We start from the raw sequence: 19,961 nt of genomic DNA, 5'->3' as shown, positions 1-19,961 counted from the left end.
TTTTCCACCTCTGCTTCTAAGGACATTTATCAAATAAGATGTAATGACTGGCACATACACTGGGAAAGGAAAGGCTCAGTGATGTTGTAGTTTTGTGTAATGGAAAGTTGGATTGCAATGGTGCTAATAATGACCAGCTGGTTTTAGTTTATATTGGCATGAAAATTGACATTTTGGCCCTTAAACACACATTTTATTAGGCACCACTTTTCACTGTGTCTTGCTAAATGCTGATGTCTACTGAAACCACAAAGTAATTTGTGGAAAAATGAAACATTTCTTATAGAAGCTAAATCTGGAGACTTTTTAGGATCTTCACAGTCAGAATTTATCTCAGAAGCTTTTTAGAACACAGCCATTCAGTAGATTCTCATCCACAATCTTGAAGGCAGGACATCATGGCATCTTCTGCCTGACAAGAACACATTTGTCCATTTAAAGGCCATTTATTGTAGTCTTCGACATCAGTTTAGGTTTAATATAATCCAATTTGAAAGAAAAGTTCTGTCACTTCAGTGGCAATAGCGCAGTCACTTTTTAAAAAAATGATACAATCACACGGTGGCGCTGTAGAGTGTGAAACATGGGTCCGTGGTGTTTTTGTAAAACATCAATGGGTAGAGTAAATTTCCATGTCCGGGCGTCTGTGCCAATAGGCTCGCTCAGAAGGCAGGGCCAGCGATTGGAGTTGGGAGAGGAACCCAGTCTGTGCGGCAGTAAGTGCACAGTCAACTAAAGCATAAAGATTACAAACAATTTATTGAAATCGTTCTTTACTGCTCTGTCTTGTTTTTTTGTTTTATTTTATCATAAACGGATTGACTCGTTCAAGTATTGGTATCAAGAAGACCACTTGCCCGCATCGAATCATCGCTTCATCCAATGTTCATGAAGACATTCTGAAATTACATGTTCTTCCATATTTCGTTGGGATTGGATTACACAAAAGGCGGCACGGACTCACAATTATTCACTCTTCTCATTGGTGAGTTCACTCTATATTCCCTATACCGTTATTTATGGGGACTTGATGTTCTGTTGATTGTTAATGGTTAATAATGAATTAATCTCCGCGCGTGCATGTCTCCGAAGTCTTTCGTTTTCAAATCCAATAAATGGGATCAATTATTATGAACAAGATACGAAACAATTCAGATCTATTGAAAAATAACTGCAGATAATATTTTGAAATAGCCTATTTATATGCATGTAATATTTTAAATGAATTGCGGTGCCTGCAGTAACCTATGGTTCAATCAAGACCACCCTTACAAGCCCCCCTCTGCATTGCCGAATCATTACGTTCTGAGTCAGATGTATACCATTGTATACTGCTTGTGGTGTGGAAACATGAGGTAAACTATGAAATATCTGTGTCCGGTGTAGCAGAGCCATATACCCACCTTCTATCGTGTTCTGTGCGGCAGTAGTTTTTGCCTATTCATCTCTACAGTAATACATTTCAAAAACGCGCCCTGCATTTTTATACGACGCATGCCTGCAATGAACCACCTTGTATTGTCATGTAGGCTAACTGTCAGCATCCTTTGATATGGCAAAGTGAACAGTCAACTGGGATAGTATAGGTGCGGCTGAAAGGAAGTGTAGTTTGCCTACTGTATCCTATTGTAATGGAATGATATAAAGCACATCAGTTCTGTGGACCTTCCTTCTGGCCATATAGGAATGGGTCAAGAAAGACCTCAGGCCAGGGCTGGTATGGAGGGATCGACACTAACATTATGCAGAATATATGACTGGTTTGTAAGCCGAATACTATGGTAATACTATGGCAATACTTTGACACAATGACTTGAGGGTTCTGATACTCTGGTAGGATGGCTGAGATATTTGTCCAGACCAGCGTCCAGACATTGACCCCAGATGTCCCCCACACAATACACTCATCCTCTTGTTATAGAAACCAATGGTTGTTGAGGCTGGGGATGATGATGAGGATGCATCAAGTTTCTTGTCATCCCATCATGGCCATACTTATGCGCCCTGACATTGGGGCCGTGACCATTAGGCAAAATATGTGACTCAGCAGCCTGTCTGAAAGGCACGGATGACTGTAATACATTGACAGGTGGTGCGTATCTGCTGTATTGACCTGTTTCTCCGCCCCGATACAGAGAACAGGGGTAGATCTCAATTGCGTTGTCCTCGCGTCCTCTCTAATCTCTCCTCGTCTCCTTCGCAAACCCCATTGGATGAGAAAGCCAGAGGTCCCTCCCCTCCTTGAGGCCAAAGTGTTGACAGCTCAAGACAAGTTTTACATCGATGCCACCAACCCGTAGAAAAACTTCCACTGTCAAATGTGCAAAGCCAGGCTAGGAATTATCTCTCGAGTACCCTATGTATTTGTAATTTAAAATGTAAAAAAACGGTTTAAATGCTTGAGTTGACATGTAGGTATGCATATCATGTATCGATAAACAACAGTGCGTGAACATTCTTTACACGTGTCTTGATTGCATACCTTACATTCTTGAGCACAGCGAGTCATGTTATTTCAGGGGTCTGTCAGTCTGTTGGCCTCTGAGTGCTATGGTTTCCACTCCTTGGTGTCACATTCTGAGTATTAACATGGGGACAGTGTGGCTTAGCCCAGGATCCAGGACCACCTCCCTGGATAGCTAGACAGCTGCATGGGCAGGAATCTCTAGGCCTGGGCTGGGTCTAACCTGGGTGCAGCACTGTGGTACAATGACTTTAAATTTAGGTCTATTGTCTTGGCTGGTATCAGACCATTTTAATGCAGTTAGTAAGAAATGGATGAGGATTTGGGTGAGGAGTATGTACAGTTGAATAAGCAACTGATTGCCTGGCAACCTCTCATCTCCCCAAACTGTTTCCCCTTCCTTTTAGTTAGATTGCAGCATTTAAAGTTGGCACCCTTTTGTTAGCCAGACGGACACACGGAGGGACAGACCAGCTGGGCTCACAAAGGGAGGGGGTCAAAGGTAATCCAATCAGTGGCGAGCTGAGCGGCAGCCAGCAGTGGAGGGCGTTGCTCCCTTTGTGATAATCAGGGTGTGACTGCTGAACAACGGGCTGAACTTCCACCCCGCTCTGACCGGCAGTGTTTGAATATACTGTTTAGGGTTTTGGCCTTGTAACTTCCAGTCTAGAACATGGGAGGGGCATTTTTTGTCTCTGAAACCAGCCCAGTGATATATAGGTTACTAAAGGAAGTGACTTTGAGATGTGCTATTTTTGTCAGCCTCTTGTCAATTCTCATGTTTGTACTCTGAGTCTGTGTGAAAGGGACTACGCTCTACTAGTAACCTAGCATTAATTATAGCAGTCTATTTTGGGTGGCTGAATTAATCACAGAAGAAAGAGGAGGAGAGAAAGAGAGAGATGGGAATTAGCCAACGGGGGAAACAGCTATTTGTCTCCTGTTTTTCTCTATGCCCGACAGAAAAATCCTCAGGTCATTGGAAATGATTACACCAACATGTGCATCGCTTTGAGCCCGAAGATTCTCTTGTCTTCCTCAATTTGTATTTCTGTCATCTGCTGTGGCCCACAATTTTGTACACAGACATTCGTACATCTGGACTTTCTTCTCTTTTCTGTGTCTATATGCTAAGTTGAGTGATTGGTTTTCTTGCTAGTTAATTGCATTCAGCCTATTGTGTCATTTTCATTAGAGCACTCAATGGCTACGTACAGTGCATTCGGAAAGTATTCAGACCCCTTGACTTTTTCTACATTTTGTTACGTGACAATCTTATTCTAAAATGGATGATATTGTTTTTTTTCTCTTCATCAATCTTTCATCAAGCATCTTGCTCTGTTTATCTTTCCCTCGATCTTGACTAGTCTCCCAGTCCCTGCCGCTGAAAAACATCCCACAGCAGGATGCTGCCACCACCATGCTCCACCGTAGGAATGGTGCCAGGTTTCCTCCAGAAGTGACGCTTGGCATTTAAACCAAATAATTCAATCTTGGTTTCATCAGACCAGAGAATCTTGTTTCTTTTGGAAAACCCAAGCTGGCTGTCATATCATGCCTTTTACCGAGGAATGGCTTCCGTCTTGCCACTCTACCATGAAGTCTGATTGGTAGAGTGCTGCAGAGATGGTTGTCCTTCTTGAAGGTTCTCCCATCTCCTCAGAGGAACTCTGAAGCTCTGTCCGAGTGACCATCGGGTTCTTGGTCACCTCCCTGAGCAAGGCCCTTCTCCCCCAATTTCTCAGTTTGGCCTGGCGGCCAGCTCTAGGAAGAGACTTAGTGGTTCCAAACTTCTTCCATTTAAGAATGATGGAGGCCACTGTGTTCTTGGGGACTTTCAATGCTGCAGACATTTTTGGTACACTTCACCAGATCTGTGCCTCGACACAAACCTGTCTAGGAGCACTACGGACAATTCCTTCGACCTCACGGCTTGGTTTTTGCTCTGACATGCACTGTCAACTGTGAGACCTTATATAGACAGGTGTGTGCCTTTCCAAATCATGTATAATCAATTGAATCTACCACAGACGGACTCCAATCAAGTTGTAGAAACATCTCAAGGATGATCAATGGAACAGGATGCACCTGAGCTCAATTTCGAGTCTCATAGCAAAGGGTCTGAATACTTTATATTTTTAATAAATGAGCAAAAATGTCAAAACCTGTTTTCGCTTTGTCATGGGCTATTGTGTGTAGATTGAGGGGGAATATAATTTGATACATTTTAGAATAAGGCAAAATGTAGAAAAAGTCAAGAGGTCTGAATACTTTCCGATTGAACTCTGTCCAACAGGCATATAAGACATTTGTGAGTATGTGTTTGTGTGTGTATGAGTGAAGTGATTGGTGCGTGAGAGCAATCATACAATTTTGTTTGCGTCTGCCGATTTCCCTTGGTAATCAGTGATTCCACTGCACTGTTGGTTAAGGGCTTGTAAGTAAGCATTTCACGGTAAGGTCTACACTTGTTGTATTCGGCGCATGTGACAAACAAAGTTTGATTTGATTCTTCCGCTTCAGGGACATTTTGGCTGCAGATAACAAGTGAATTGCTGTTTCTTAGCAAGGCCAAGTAGGATGTGGTCGGCGTGTGTATGAATGCTTTGCCATCGGTGAAATAAAAAAATCGGTGTGACAAACAAGTGCAATCCTCAAAAGATGATTGGGGTCGTGATCTTGTGTGATATACAGGTTCACGGTTGAACAGGTCTGACTCTGTGCTGCATGGTGGGCTTAGTTTGAGGTAGAGCTCTCGGTCTTCTGACAGGAGAGAAGTGGAGCTTACCGGGACTTTCTGAACCACAATCTGCCAAGCACAGAGCACGCTATTCATCTCGCTCCGTCAAGAGTGGAGAGAAGGGAGACAGCGGGGGTGTGGGTAGGGTCGGTGAGGCTGGGTGCTTTTTGGATGGGGTTGGGGTTGAATTGGATGGCTTCACAGGCTGAATTATCCCAACTCATCCAGGCAAGCAACTCTGAACAGAGAGGAAGGGATGGTATCAGCCAGCAAGGAAGGACTTTTTCTGGGGTTAACAGAAACAGTAGGTCCCTGCTAGGTTGTGTGTGTGTGGGGGGGGTGGGGGGGGGGCTGTGTTTGTGTGTGTCTTGGTGTGCATATCTCCGTGTGTGTGTCTCAGAGCACGTCTCTGCTCTGTCAAGCGTCTAATTTTGGAACACGGTTGGTGGTTAAACATTTTTGAGATGATATTCTCCATCAGGGCCTGTCACTCTAATCACATCTGAGACGGAACTGAAGATTGACCCCTGCTCCGTCATGTCCTCCCTCACCTAGGAGGACCAGAGGACATTATCACAGTTCCTCATTTGATATTCCAGAGAAAATGACTCTAGCTATAACCTTAGCAATCAAGCTCAAGACATGATTAGTCATTGAGGTTTCAATCTTTCTCCATTTGGAACAATACAGTTCAGACCACAGATCTGAGGCAGCTTTCCAAAATCACGACACCAGCACCTACTCAAAAGTAGTTTGGATGACACCAGTCAAACTTATTTTCCTCATCTGAAGATACTTGACTGAAGATACTTGACTGAAGATACTTGTCTGAAAGGAACTCTATATTGTTTAGTATATGCCTTTGTCTTTGGGTATTATGCCTTTGAAAACAGTGCTTTAGAAGCAATGTTTTCTACCTTTCAAGCCAGGCAGAGAGCAGAAATTGAAGAGACTGCTTTAGAAGAGACAGGTAATTGAGATCCAAAGCAGATGTGAGTGATCCCTCCAGCTGTGTAGAAAGTCAGAGACAATGACTCATGCCCTGAGAAAAGGTTACAACATCAAAGTTACAAAGTTACTTAGTCTGAGATGCACTCTGGCTGCACATCATCTCTGTACATCATCTCTTATCCGGTTTCCACCCATTTTAGGCTTGCTTAAATATTTTGTTGGTAGAGTCTGCTGGCTTTGGATGACTTCTGGTTGTAAATGTGCAAACGAGGCATGCTCCTTTCTCTTTTTATGGCCATTACTTACCGTAGCCATGGCTGATGGTATCACAGCCAATTTGGCGCAACTGGTTCGACACGAGATCTTCGGCATGCTCTTGCTCCCACTTCACCTCGTACTCTCCGCCCCTCTCTGCCCTCCCCTGCCCCTCTCAGCCCTGCCTCCCGGTGTGCCTGTCTGAAAACCCCCAGCTTCTCCCCAGATGTGGCCGAGTCACCCAGCTGTTACGCAGAGTTCCACTGGGAAGGAGAAAGAATGGGGGTTGGGAGAGAAGGATGGAAGGAAGGAGGAGGGATAGATTGGGAGGAAAAGATTGCATCTCTCTTATTTCACAATCAACACCAATCCTTCAGCTGCAGAAGAGGCCAGATCCTAGTTGTTTGCTCCTATCGGGTCTAGAATGTGTTACTCTTGACCCCAAACCGCTGGGTGGTTTCCTTTTTAAGATGTCCGACCATGTTGTCCTCCACAGAGGGTGTGGGAACTGCATGGGAACCAAGTTGAAGTGGAAGGTTATTGCTGTGTGATGCAGAATCAGAAAGAAACCTGGTCACATTGCCTGGGAACTGTGTACATTCACCGTATGAAGATGTACAGTAGGCATACATGGTCAGGTCCCATTATTGGTGTCTTACAGGGACAATCATGGTTGCTCATTAAAGATAGCCTACTACTTAGTCAAAAATGAGTCAGAGAAACACATTATTCTGCCGATTCTGCAGATCGTTGCACTTTAAACTGAGGACCTGCTGTATCCCTAAGAAACCTCAGGGATTTGAATGGAGAAGTTGGCCTTTTCAGGACATTGACTACAGCTAACAAGCCTGCCTTCCTGCCTCCCAATGCCCCCCTCTGGCTGACCCTGCCCTGTGACTGTCTGTCACTCACATAGACCTAATCCCTCGGCATCTAGCATTATCGAACGGGTGGAAGTGGTCGTTCCAAGACAGGGAGTCTGCCCCTACAGACAAACAGATCTGCCATTGTTTGTCGTGCTTGCATGATGAGCACTGGGGCCATCCAGGGTTTCAGTCAGTAGGCCAGTCCACAGAGAGAGGGAGAAAGCCAGCGAGAGAGCTCTGGCCAGACAGGGCTCCAGGGCTGCATTGCATCCATCACTGGGGATCAATTAACAGTAGCAGCAGCAGCAGAGAAGTGACCTCTGCTCACACACCAGACCAGTGCACTCTCAATGCCCATAGGCTGAGGAAGCACTGATACAGAAGGCTGAGATGGAGGGGGCATGGTGAGGGAATTGAAGAGGAAGAGGGGAGAGGGGATAGAATGCTGGGGGAGCATTAGATTGTGTCTGCTGATATCTTCAGCACCCATCCTGAGTAACGAAAGCTTACAGGGACAAAGGAAAGGAGCACGAGTTGAGCTATGCAGGAGAGGACATGATATATTTTGTAGAGAGGTGGGATGGTGGGAAGAAAGAGAGAGAGAGAGACAGACAGGCAGCTAATACATAGTGCATATGGGCCGTGGGAGATTTTCCCATTCTTCCCATTCCTCCTCTACATACTACATGTCTACCCATCATTCTAGTAGGTTATTCTAGGAGGAGTCTCGCTCATAAAGCCAGCCCCTATTGCTCTCCCTCCCTATCCATACGATCTCCTTCCACCTGCTTGTAGCCTATAGTAGTAGTACACAATCTCACAATGCCTTCCACCAGCTAAGCCAAGTGAATAGCAGTCTCGTGTTACTGTACTCCCAGTCCCAAGGCTCGGGCAGGAAGCCTGGAATCGGGGCTAAATAGCTAAGTGACTATGAATAGCATACTGTATGTCGGTCAGTTCATGTTTCCGGTTCCTGTGCTGTTGTTGACATGGAGGGGCCTGTGTGTTACAGTTCCGGCTGCTCAACATGGGGAATTTGTTATTGCTCCAGCTTCGCGGCTTGGCATTCCAAGAAACCCAGAGGAAAATCATAACCCCAAACGGCACCCTCCCTCCCCCCGCTCCTCCTCCTGACTGCATGTCTTTGAACCCTCAATCCCCGCCACAACCACACTGGTCCTTTCATAATGGGTTCTGTTGACATCCTCACAACAGCCTCGCACAATGCTTCTCTCCACAGTCACAGAGGAAGCTGTTCAGGTCTGCCTGGTCCATGTCTCTGGTTCATGTCTCTGGTCCATGTCTCTGTGTGGCTGTGCTGCTGTCGTTGGACTGGACATTCGTCTTGGTGTGGTTAGCTGGCTAACTGTTCTGTCTTGCTCTATGACTCTGTATGAGATCTGGTGGGTGGAGGAGATGCTTGAGATGCTGTACTCTTTCCATCCACTGCCTGTGTCCATTTCCATAGGAACAGGGTTTGACATACAGCGCAGCACAGTTCCAATCCCCCAGCAGCAGCACCCGCACAAACACACACGGTGTTGGTGGCATGAATGTAGCCGGCAGTTGGGAGATATGCCTCTGTCGTTTTTTTAGCCCACTACTACACTGTGTATATGTGTGTGTGTGCGTGCGTGTGCGTTTGTGTGTGTCTGCCCTTACTGAACTCCTCTGTGGTTAGTATTGGCAGGAGATTGTTGCTGTTCCAGTTCAGCTGATGAATCCAACTGATTCGGAGGAAAATCCCTGCTTGTGATTCATGGCAGCAGAGTGTTCTCCTCCCTCAGACAGATCTTGTGTACTCCTCCCGTCTGGCTTCCCATTTACAATGCAGCTACATGAATAACAAGGTGTTTAAGTCACAATGTGATCTTCATGGTACATAACTACACACATTTCATCGGCCAGAGAGGAATCTCACAGAACAGCTCAGATCCCAAGGCTGTAGCCAGTAGGCTAGACACCCTGTATCCCATATTCATAGAGCGCTACGGAGTAGGAGTGCTGATCTAGGATCAGTTTTGAATATGATCAGGCTATATGGACAGGGGGGACCTGATCCTAGATCAGCAGTCGTACTCTGAGATTTTTTGCTTTATGAATATGGTCACGGATCTTTTTTGTTTTCGTTTTTTTGCCATTTACTACGAGCTGCTGCTTTTTGGGAATCCCAATCCAGGGGGGAGTCTCACATTTCCAAATATATGAGTAGTAAAGTGGAGCCCGAGGCCCCTCCTTGAACTGGTGAAATTAAAGTAATACACTATGACTCTCTGGCTCTGTAGGAGACCTCATTTCCATCGCTGAGTGATTCATTTTGCTGTGTGGACCTGATAATGTTATTCACTAATAAAATAACACCATCGCTGCCATACTATGAGGCACTTAAGAGCCACTCTCTTCCATTCCGTCATGTGGAAATGGAACGTGGAGTGTATGCAATGTCGGTTGTTTTCCCATTCCTCAATACGATCTCTCTCAGAAGCACTGTGCATTTTTTTTTTAAAGTACAGGAAGGTGTGATCTGATCGACGTACTGTTTTGTCACCATCTCTGTCTCTTTCTCTGGGCAGTCTCAATTTAACATGCAGCTAGGAGTTGGACCAGACATGCCTGTTGTGTCTGTACTGGGTAGGTGTGTCTGTGGTTGTGTTCGAGCATCCTCCATTCCTCTCTCTCCATGGTGGTGTGTGATCTTCCCTGAGTCATGCTACTCTGCCTGGCCCTGCTTCTATCTGGGTCCCGGGCCCTTATCTAATGCAATCTGTCTATCTAATATTCAGCCATGCTGCCCCCAGGGAGAGGAGATGGCCATGGCCTGCCTCCCTCACATCGATCCGATCCAAGAGGAGAGTGAAGAGGAGAGTGCATGCCTGGCGGTAAACTACAGTCTTTCCTGGAAGACTCTCCAGGCCGTTGCATGGAAAGCCGACCAAGCTTAGATTGACAGGAGTAGGGGGCATACAGGGCTGCTCGTATAAAGATATTTACAGTGCCTTGCGAAAGTATTCGGCCCCCTTGAACTTTGCGACCTTTTGCCACATTTCAGGCTTCAAACATAAAGATATAAAACTGTATTTTTTTGTGAAGAATCAACAACAAGTGGGACACAATCATGAAGTGGAACGACATTTATTGGATATTTCAAACTTTTTTAACAAATCAAAAACTGAAAAATTGGGCGTGCAAAATTATTCAGCCCCCTTAAGTTAATACTTTGTAGCGCCACCTTTTGCTGCAATTACAGCTGTAAGTCGCTTGGGGTATGTCTCTATCAGTTTTGCACATCGAGAGACTGACATTTTTTCCCATTCCTCCTTGCAAAACAGCTCGAGCTCAGTGAGGTTGGATGGAGAGCATTTGTGAACAGCAGTTTTCAGTTCTTTCCACAGATTCTCGATTGGATTCAGGTCTGGACTTTGACTTGGCCATTCTAACACCTGGATATGTTTATTTTTGAACCATTCCATTGTAGATTTTGCTTTATGTTTTGGATCATTGTCTTGTTGGAAGACAAATCTCCGTCCCAGTCTCAGGTCTTTTGCAGACTCCATCAGGTTTTCTTCCAGAATGGTCCTGTATTTGGCTCCATCTATCTTCCCATCAATTGTAACCATCTTCCCTGTCCCTGCTGAAGAAAAGCAGGCCCAAACCATGATGCTGCCACCACCATGTTTGACAGTGGGAATGGTGTGTTCAGGGTGATGAGCTGTGTTGCTTTTACGCCAAACATAACGTTTTGCATTGTTGCCAAAAAGTTCAATTTTGGTTTCATCTGACCAGAGCACCTTCTTCCACATGTTTGGTGTGTCTCCCAGGTGGCTTGTGGCAAACTTTAAATGACACTTTTTATGGATATCTTTAAGAAATGGCTTTCTTCTTGCCACTCTTCCATAAAGGCCAGATTTGTGCAATATACGACTGATTGTTGTCCTATGGACAGAGTCTCCCACCTCAGCTGTAGATCTCTGCAGTTCATCCAGAGTGATCATGGGCCTCTTGGCTGCATCTCTGATCAGTCTTCTCCTTGTATGAGCTGAAAGTTTAGAGGGACGGCCAGGTCTTGGTAGATTTGCAGTGGTCTGATACTCCTTCCATTTCAATATTATCGCTTGCACAGTGCTCCTTGGGATGTTTAAAGCTTGGGAAATCTTTTTGTATCCAAATCCGACTTTAAACTTCTTCACAACAGTATCTCGGACCTGCCTGGTGTGTTCCTTGTTCTTCATGATGCTCTCTGCGCTTTTAACGGACCTCTGAGACTATCACAGTGCAGGTGCATTTATACAGAGACTTGATTACACACAGGTGGATTGTATTTATCATCATTAGTCATTTAGGTCAACATTGGATCATTCAGAGATCCTCACTGAACTTCTGGAGAAAGTTTGCTGCTCTGAAAGTAAAGGGGCTGAATAATTTTGCACGCCCAATTTTTCAGTTTTTGATATGTTAAAAAAGTTTGAAATATCCAATAAATGTCGTTCCACTTCATGATTGTGTCCCACTTGTTGTTGATTGTTCACAAAAAAATACAGTTTTATATCTTTATGTTTGAAGCCTGAAATGTGGCAAAAGGTCGCAAAGTTCAAGGGGGCCGAATACTTTCGCAAGGCACTGTAGCTATGATGGTATTTATGAGTTACTTTATTATAGAAAGCTCTATTGATTTCAGAGGAAGTAGATGGATAGAGTGGGGGGTAGAGTTGGCACACACCATCATATGTGTTATTTCATAGTTTTGATGTCTTCACTATTATTCTACAATGTAGAAAATAGTAAAAATAAAGAAAAACCCTTGAATGAGTAGGTGTTCTAAAACGTTTGACCGGTAGTGTACATCGTGGTGGTTGGTTGGGGATTGGCCAGGTGGGAGTCTGTCTGAGGTAGGTTGGGTTTTAAAAGGTGCTTTTGGAAAAAATACATCCAGACACTATAGGCCTAACATGTATTTAGACTTCAAGTATGTTCAGGTAGCATTACACTATACCCAAACATGGGCTTAAATGCCTGACTGCCCAACACTAAATCAGACTTCTCCCACCACCAGAATGTTACACATTATCAAGATATTTAATGATATTTCTATTCTAGTGTTATAAGGATGTTCAAATACTGCCCACACTGCATCTCAGTGCAAGAGGCGTCACTACAGTCCCTGGTTTGAATCCAGGCTGTATCACATCCGGCCGTGATTGGGAGTCCCATAGGGCGGCGCACAATTGGCCCAGTGCTGTCCGGGTTTGGCCGGTGTAGGTCGTCATTGTAAATAAGAATTTGTTCTTAACTGACTTGCCTAGTTAAATAAAGGATAAATACAAAAAAAATTCTGAACCAAAGCCATGCTAATGCTACTTGCTAACACTGACTTCACTGACCCAGTCCTACTTGCATTCCCTGAACACTTACAGTAAGTTGCTCCTTTCTATCCCTCTGCAGACAGTGCAGTCTCTCTAAGCACCCATTCACCATTGTACTCGTCCTCTGAGAGACTGGGCCAAGGCCTTGCGTAACAACTCCCCCATCCATACCCCATCCCTGCTTATTCTCTGGCAGCAAAATGAGGTCTTTGGCCCACTTGTCTCTCTCGCTCTCCTTCCTCCTTCTCTCGCTCTCCTCCTCCCTCTCTCGCTCTCCCTCCTCCCTCTCTCGCTCTCCTCCCTCCCTCCCTCCCTCCCTCCCTCCCTCCCTCCCTCCCTCCCTCCCTCCCTCCCTCTTGCTCTCTCTCTCTCTCTCTCTCTCTCTCTCTGCCTTTCTGTGTTTCTGCTCCCTGTTAGGAGAATCATGTGAGAATAGTCAGACAGATAGACACTCGTTTTTCTTCCATAACTACACGTTTTCAAGCTGAAGTTGATGTGGACTGAGAGACAGGTATGATTATGATTAGTACAGAGAATGACTATGAAACAGATTCTCTGCTGTGTTGTTGTCTGTTTCTGCTGTCCGTGGTGTTTCTGGAGCCTGTAGGGCCTCATATAGTCCTCTGGGCCTCACTAGGAGGAGGAGGAGCTGGTGTCCAGGTGCTTTCCAGTTAGTCCATTCTAGAAAAGATTTCTGGGGGAAACTCTGGCTGTGGCTGGTTCAGTTGATGTTCGTCTAATGGGACGTGGTGGAAATTGCTGCAAAAATGTTGTCAGTATAGGGGGAAATCACATGACATGACAGACACGCTCTCCGACAGATGGTTGGTTGGCTTTTCTGCTTCCTGTGGCCTGTCATTTTCGTCTTCATCCTCAGCATCATTCTCCAGTGCTCCCTCTAAGCCACGTGCTGGGTTGTCAAGGGAGACTGCATGAGGCTCAGTGTTAAGAACCGGGGATAGATGACCACATGCCGTGGGTTTGAGGAAAACTCCTCTCCTTAAATCCCTGTTCGCCCCTCTCCCCAGCCTACAGCTGGCTGTGTTTGGTTGGGGAGCAGTGGAGGGGGAGGGGAGGGAGGGTCAATGAAAACACAGCTGGTCTGACCCCCTCCAAAACCAGCTGCTGTCACAAAAGACCCCTGTCAAGCGTTTGGAGAGGTGGCCTAGCTGCCTGCCTGAATCTGCATCTCTTTCCCTCCCCTCTTCACTTCCTCCCCCTTTCTCTCTCTTCATTGTGTCCCCCCAGACCCCACCCAGCTGTTCCAGGGTTTTTACTTTCCTTCTCCTCCGACTGAACAAACCTGACTACACACACACACTTACGCACACACACACTTACGCACACACACACACACTTATGCATGCACACACACTTGTGCATGCACACACACTTACGCGTGCACACACACTTATGCACATACTCATTATTCTTGAGTGACAGATAAAAAAATAAAAAAAAAACAGCTTATGAAACAGTGGGGACTGTGAAGCAACACAAACATAGGCGCACACACACACACACACACACACACAATAACATACGCACTATACACACACGTACACATGGATTTTGCACTGTAGATATGTGGTAGTGTTGGAGTAGGGGTCTGAGGGCACACAATATGTTGTGAAATCTGTAAATGTATTGTAATGTTTTTAAAATTGTATAAACTTCATTCATTTTGCTGGAACCCAGGAAGAGTAGCTGCAGCATCGGCAGCAGCGAATGGGGATCCATAATCAATACAAATACACACCTATGCAATCCCCCTTGAGACAAATGTTTGATCAGTCACACCAAAGGCTGTGGCTTAGTATTGGCTGTGTGCCTCTGAGGCCTCCAGGACTGGTAGAAGCCTGGAGCTGTAGTTACAATCCAGTGGCTGGCTGTGAGGCCTTGAGGGTGGGCTGTTGCGTGCTGGCCTGATGCCACACCCTCCCTCCCCTATCCCGTTGTTACAATCCCTGACAAGTTGCAAGTGCCTCTCTATTCACGCTGACTGTGGGGGGTGGGCGGGCCTTTGTGTGGCAGCCATTGCGTCGGACACACGCTCTCATTTGATAGACGCGTGCTGACAAAAGAGAAAAGGGGGACACTTCGGTTAATTATTTGCGGCGCTACAGTGAAAAGGGTAGAAGCGGCGGCCATCTGTTATTCGTGCTTCTAATCTATGCTTTGCCCAAACTGTGGACCCACACTCCTCCCGTGATCCCTCCCTCCCTCCCTCTCTGCCCCAAAATCCCTGCTTTTGTCCTGGCACGCTTGTTTAGGGAGTATTTTCATTGTTGTGGTTAGCCTGTCTTCTCACTGGGTTTTGGGAGTGGACAGACATGGTGTTGTAAGTGTCCTGGGCTCTGAGTTATTCCTCTCTGCCTTGGCCATTCTGCAGGGAAGAGAAGGTTGACGTTCTCTCCTCTCACTTCCTCTCCTCCTCTCTCATGTCCTCTCTTCTCCTCTCTGCCTGAAGAGCTGAAAGTGTCTTTTGTTGATCCTGGGCCACTCTCCACTCTGACGCTTTGTTTCACAGCAACGAGACTAAACAACTGGTCTGATCTCTCTCTTTCTCTCTCTCTCACTGGATAAGTGCTTTGACTGGCACATGCTCCTCTGCCCTGTTACAAGTGTTCATTGACATTGACACACGGCAGCCCTGGTGTAGCCCACTAAATGTTTGAATCTCTGTTTATCTGCACCAATCAGGCCATTCGTTTGGGATCAATACTGTTTTTGTAGCCCGTCAAGGTCATTCAAGGCTCGAGTCTAAAACACCACCTACCAAACTGCAATCAATGTTGTTGAAGACAATTACCTCTCCTCTTATAGGGTGCAGTGATTGTTCTGAACTAAACACTTTCACGGGGCTTTTTTCAAGTCGCCCTTTTTTTGCGTGGCACCAGATGTTCGTTGACGAGTCTGGCCCCGCTGGGCACAGACGTCACTTCAACGTCTATTCCACGTTGGTTCAACGTAATTTAATAGAAATGTGGATTCAACCAGTGTGTGCCCAGTGGTGCTTTTCTGCACGAACACTCTCCGTTAAATGTAGGATTGGCTAGGGGATGTGACTGGCTGCCTGCTTTTAGGCTGCTGCTGCCGGGAGCCCCGCTGTTCTCGTTGCCCTAGAAAATTCTGCAAGCTTTTCTCTCGGCTGCCAGTGAGAGCGCCCGCCTGTAGACAGACAGTGGAGGGAGACAGAGTCACAGAGACATGCTGACTTAAAAGCTTATCGATCTCTCAGAGCTAGCCTGACTCCACTCTCTCCAACTCCACTGTCTGATCTCCCAGTGGGTCACTACAACAGACTGCCCACCCGTCCAGGGTGAAAGCATTCCTGGCTGCCTCGCATCGCATTTGTGGGTTCACTTGGGGCCAAGGGTCACAGGCGAAGAGGGACCTGGCTTTATGGTATTTTTTGGCACGTGGGGGTGATTGTATGGGGCTCACTCAGCCTCCTTTGTGTCCCCCTCCTGTCTGGTCCCATACCCCACCTCCGCCCCCCACCACCCGGCAGCTGTCCCCCCTCCATTAACATGACAAAGTGGCGCGGTTCTGTTCCACACCAGGGGCGCTGCTAGCTTTCATGGTGGGGCCATTTGGGCCAGCCCTGCCCTGCAGTGGGCCATCTGTGTTTGGCCTCTACTCTTACTCTCTCCTCTCCTACTGTGAGTCACTCAGAGCAGGGCAGGGTGTGACAGACAGTCAGACCACTGGGGCCTCCTAGAATACCATGAGGTAATTCACATTACACCCAATCAGAGCGAGACAAAGTTAAACATGACATTGTCACTCCAACTACAGCCTTAGAGGGATGATGTAAGAAGGTGAGTGTCGTTTTTAAACCAGAGCCGCATGAGGTAATGGTATGGCCCAGGCAGACACAGAAACACCCCGCCACCACTGCCTCTCCATCTTTCCCCATTGAAGAGGGGCGTGTGGATGAGATGGAGAGGGAGGGACAGGAAGTCAATCAAGTGATGTCATACGTGAAACCCGTTGAGGAAGAAAGTGGAGACTGTAGGAACTGTCTTTTGGTAGCAGTTTGTTTTCTTCTCACTAGTCTCTTGCGGTCGGTTAACTGCTTTAGGGGATATTGTGAAATATATGTTCTGGATGTTTCCATACTGAGTGTGATGCATAGGAAATATCCTGGGGCTTGAAAGCCACACACCTTCCTCTCTGCTGAAATATAATTTTGTCATATCTTTCTACACTGTTGCATTGATATGCACTCTTATTTCCCAGCACTGTGTAGCAGTTAGTTCATCGGGTGACTAACTAGCTGGTGATCTCACTATGTGCCTCTAGGACGGTTCAGCCTATCATATCTCAGGATTAGATTCACACACCCTCAGTAATACACGACCGGTGCTTGACCCTGCGGTGTTATTTCTCTGTGCTCAGTCCTGGATGTAAATGTGATGCTCGGCCAGCAGTGGAAGCTTTAATTAAAAGTGACCGGTGTTCTCTGAGGAGACCCTAATCATAGAGAAAGGAGTACTAGGATTACTTCACTGATATTTTCCCTGACCCGGTCTGTAATACCAACTTGCCCCGTAGCACTCACATATATAGCCATTAAATGCTTTGAAAGGCTGGTCATGGCTCACATCAACACCATCATCCCAGACAGCCTGGACCCACTCCAATTCTCATACCGCCCCAACAGATCCACGGATGACACAATCGCTATTGCGCTCCACACTGCCCTCACCCACCTGGACAAAAGGAATACCAATGTAAGAATGGTGTTCATTGACTACAGCTCAGCATTCAACACCATAGTCCCCTCAAAGCTCATCACCAAGCTCAGGACCCTGGAACTGAACACCTCCCTCTGCAACTGGATCCTGGACTTCCTGACGGGCTGCCTCCTGGCGGTGAGGATAAGCTTAGTCCCCTTCTGTACTCCCTGTTCACCCACAAATGCGTGAACAGGGAGACTCCAACACCATCATCAAGTTTGATGACGACACGAAAGTGGTAGGACTGATAGCTGATGACGATGAGACAGCCTATAGGTAGGAGGTCAGAGACCTGACAGTGTGGTGCCAGGACAACAACCTCTCCTTCAACGTCAGCAAGACAAATAAGCTGATCGTGGATTACAGGAAACGGAGGGACAAGCACATCCCCATCCACATCAATGGGGCTGCAGTGAAACAGGTTGAGAGCTTCAAGTTCCTCTGTGTCCACATCACTAAGGAATTAACATTTTACATTTTTTTTTTTTACCTTTATTTAACTAGGCAAGTCAGTTAAGAAGACATTCTTATTTTCAATGACGGCCTAGGAACAATGGATTAACTGCCTTGTTCAGGGGCAGAACGACAGATTTGTACCTTGTCAGCTCGGGGATTCGATCGTTCAACCTTTTGGTTACTGTTCAAACGCTCTAACCACTAGGCTACGCTGCCACCCCAATGGTCCACACACACTCACACAGTTGTGAGGGCACAACAGCGCTTCTTCCCCCTCAGGAGGCTGAAAAGCTTTGCCGTGGGCACTCAGATCCGGAGAATTCTACACCATTGCTGCACCATTGAGAGCATCTTGACTGTCTGCATCCCCGATTGGTATGGCAACTGCAAGGCCCTCGACTCAACAATGGGTGGTGAGTACAGCCCTGTACATCACTGGGGCCGAGCTCCCGGCTATCCAGGACCTCTATGAGTTAAGCTGTAAACCATACTATTTACCAAATAGTTTTCATCTATATTTTGCTATCTGCATTGACCCTTTTTGCACTAACTTGTTGTTTACGAAGCATGTGACGAATAACATTTTGATTTCACACACACACACACACACACACACACATGCATACTGATGCTACGCACATACACACATACAGTGCCTTCGGAAAGTATTCAGAACCCTTCAATTTTTACACATTTTGTTACATTACAGCCTTACTCTAATATATATATATATATATATATATATATATATATATATATATATATATATATATATATACAGTGCCTTGCGAAAGTATTCGGCCCCCTTGAACTTTGCGACCTTTTGCCACATTTCAGGCTTCAAACATAAAGATATAAAACTGTATTTTTTTGTGAAGAATCAACAACAAGTGGGACACAATCATGAAGTGGAACGACATTTATTGGATATTTCAAACTGTTTTAACAAATCAAAAACTGAAAAATTGGGCGTGCAAAATTATTCTTAACAATTTATTATTGTTAACAAAGTTAACAATTTTCACTGTAGTGTCCAAAATGTCTTTCAAGCCGTCAGGCATTCCCTTGGCAGCAATAGCCTCTCGGTGGATGCTGCAGTGTACCCAAGTGGCGTTGGGAGCAACTGCTTGCACGCGCGTTACCACTCCACTATGTCTCCCTTTCATGGCTTTTGCACCATCAGTACAGATACCAACACATCTTGACCACCAAAGTCCATTTGATGTCACAAAGCTGTCCAGTACTTTAAAAAGATCCTCTCCTGTTGTCCTGGTTTCCAGTGGTTTCCAGAAGAGGAAGTCTTCCTTAATTGACCCCCCATAAATGTAACAGGAGCTGTGCCAGGCCCGCCACGTCTGTTGACTCATCCAGCTGTAACAGACATATACCAGGAGCTGTGCCAGGCCCACCATGTCTGTTGACTCATCCAGCTGTAACAGACATATACCAGGAGTTGTGCCAGGCCCACCATGTCTGTTGACTCATCCAGCTGTAACAGACATATACCAGGAGTTGTGCCAGGCCCACCATGTCTGTTGACTCATCCAGCTGTAACAGACATATACCAGGAGTTGTGCCAGGCCCACCATGTCTGTTGACTCATCCAGCTGTAACAGACATATACCAGGAGTTGTGCCAGGCCCACCATGTCTGTTGACTCATCCAGCTGTAACAGACATATACCAGGAGTTGTGCCAGGCCCACCATGTCTGTTGACTCATCCAGCTGTAACAGACATATACCAGGAGTTGTGCCAGGCCCACCATGTCTGTTGACTCATCCAGCGGTAACAGACATATACCAGGAGTTGTGCCAGGCCCACCATGTCTGTTGACTCATCCAGCTGTAACAGACATATACCAGGAGTTGTGCCAGGCCCACCATGTCTGTTGACTCATCCAGCTGTAACAGACATATACCAGGAGTTGTGCCAGGCCCACCATGTCTGTTGACTCATCCAGCTGTAACAGACATATACCAGGAGTTGTGCCAGGCCCACCATGTCTGTTGACTCATCCAGCTGTAACAGACATATACCAGGAGTTGTGCCAGGCCCACCATGTCTGTTGACTCATCCAGCTGTAACAGACATATACCAGGAGCTGTGCCAGGCCCACCATGTCT

The 19,961-nt window shown here is 46.2% G+C and overlaps 1 protein-coding gene across 1 annotated transcript in view; it reads left to right on the top strand.

Moving 5' to 3' along the window:
- Positions 1-77: 77 nt before the first annotated feature.
- LOC110507564 (numb-like protein) overlaps positions 78-19,961 on the top strand; it is a 62,005-nt gene continuing 42,121 nt past the window's right edge. The window contains exon 1 of the mRNA XM_021587630.2: positions 78-985. The gene's annotated coding sequence lies outside the window, so the exon portion shown is untranslated. The remainder of the gene's footprint in view (positions 986-19,961) is intronic.

Source organism: Oncorhynchus mykiss, chromosome 27 (assembly GCF_013265735.2).
Source record: "Oncorhynchus mykiss isolate Arlee chromosome 27, USDA_OmykA_1.1, whole genome shotgun sequence".
NCBI lineage: Eukaryota > Metazoa > Chordata > Actinopteri > Salmoniformes > Salmonidae > Oncorhynchus > Oncorhynchus mykiss.
The sequence above is the reverse complement of the archived record's forward strand: the minus strand, read 5'-3'. Positions and strand labels throughout refer to the sequence as shown.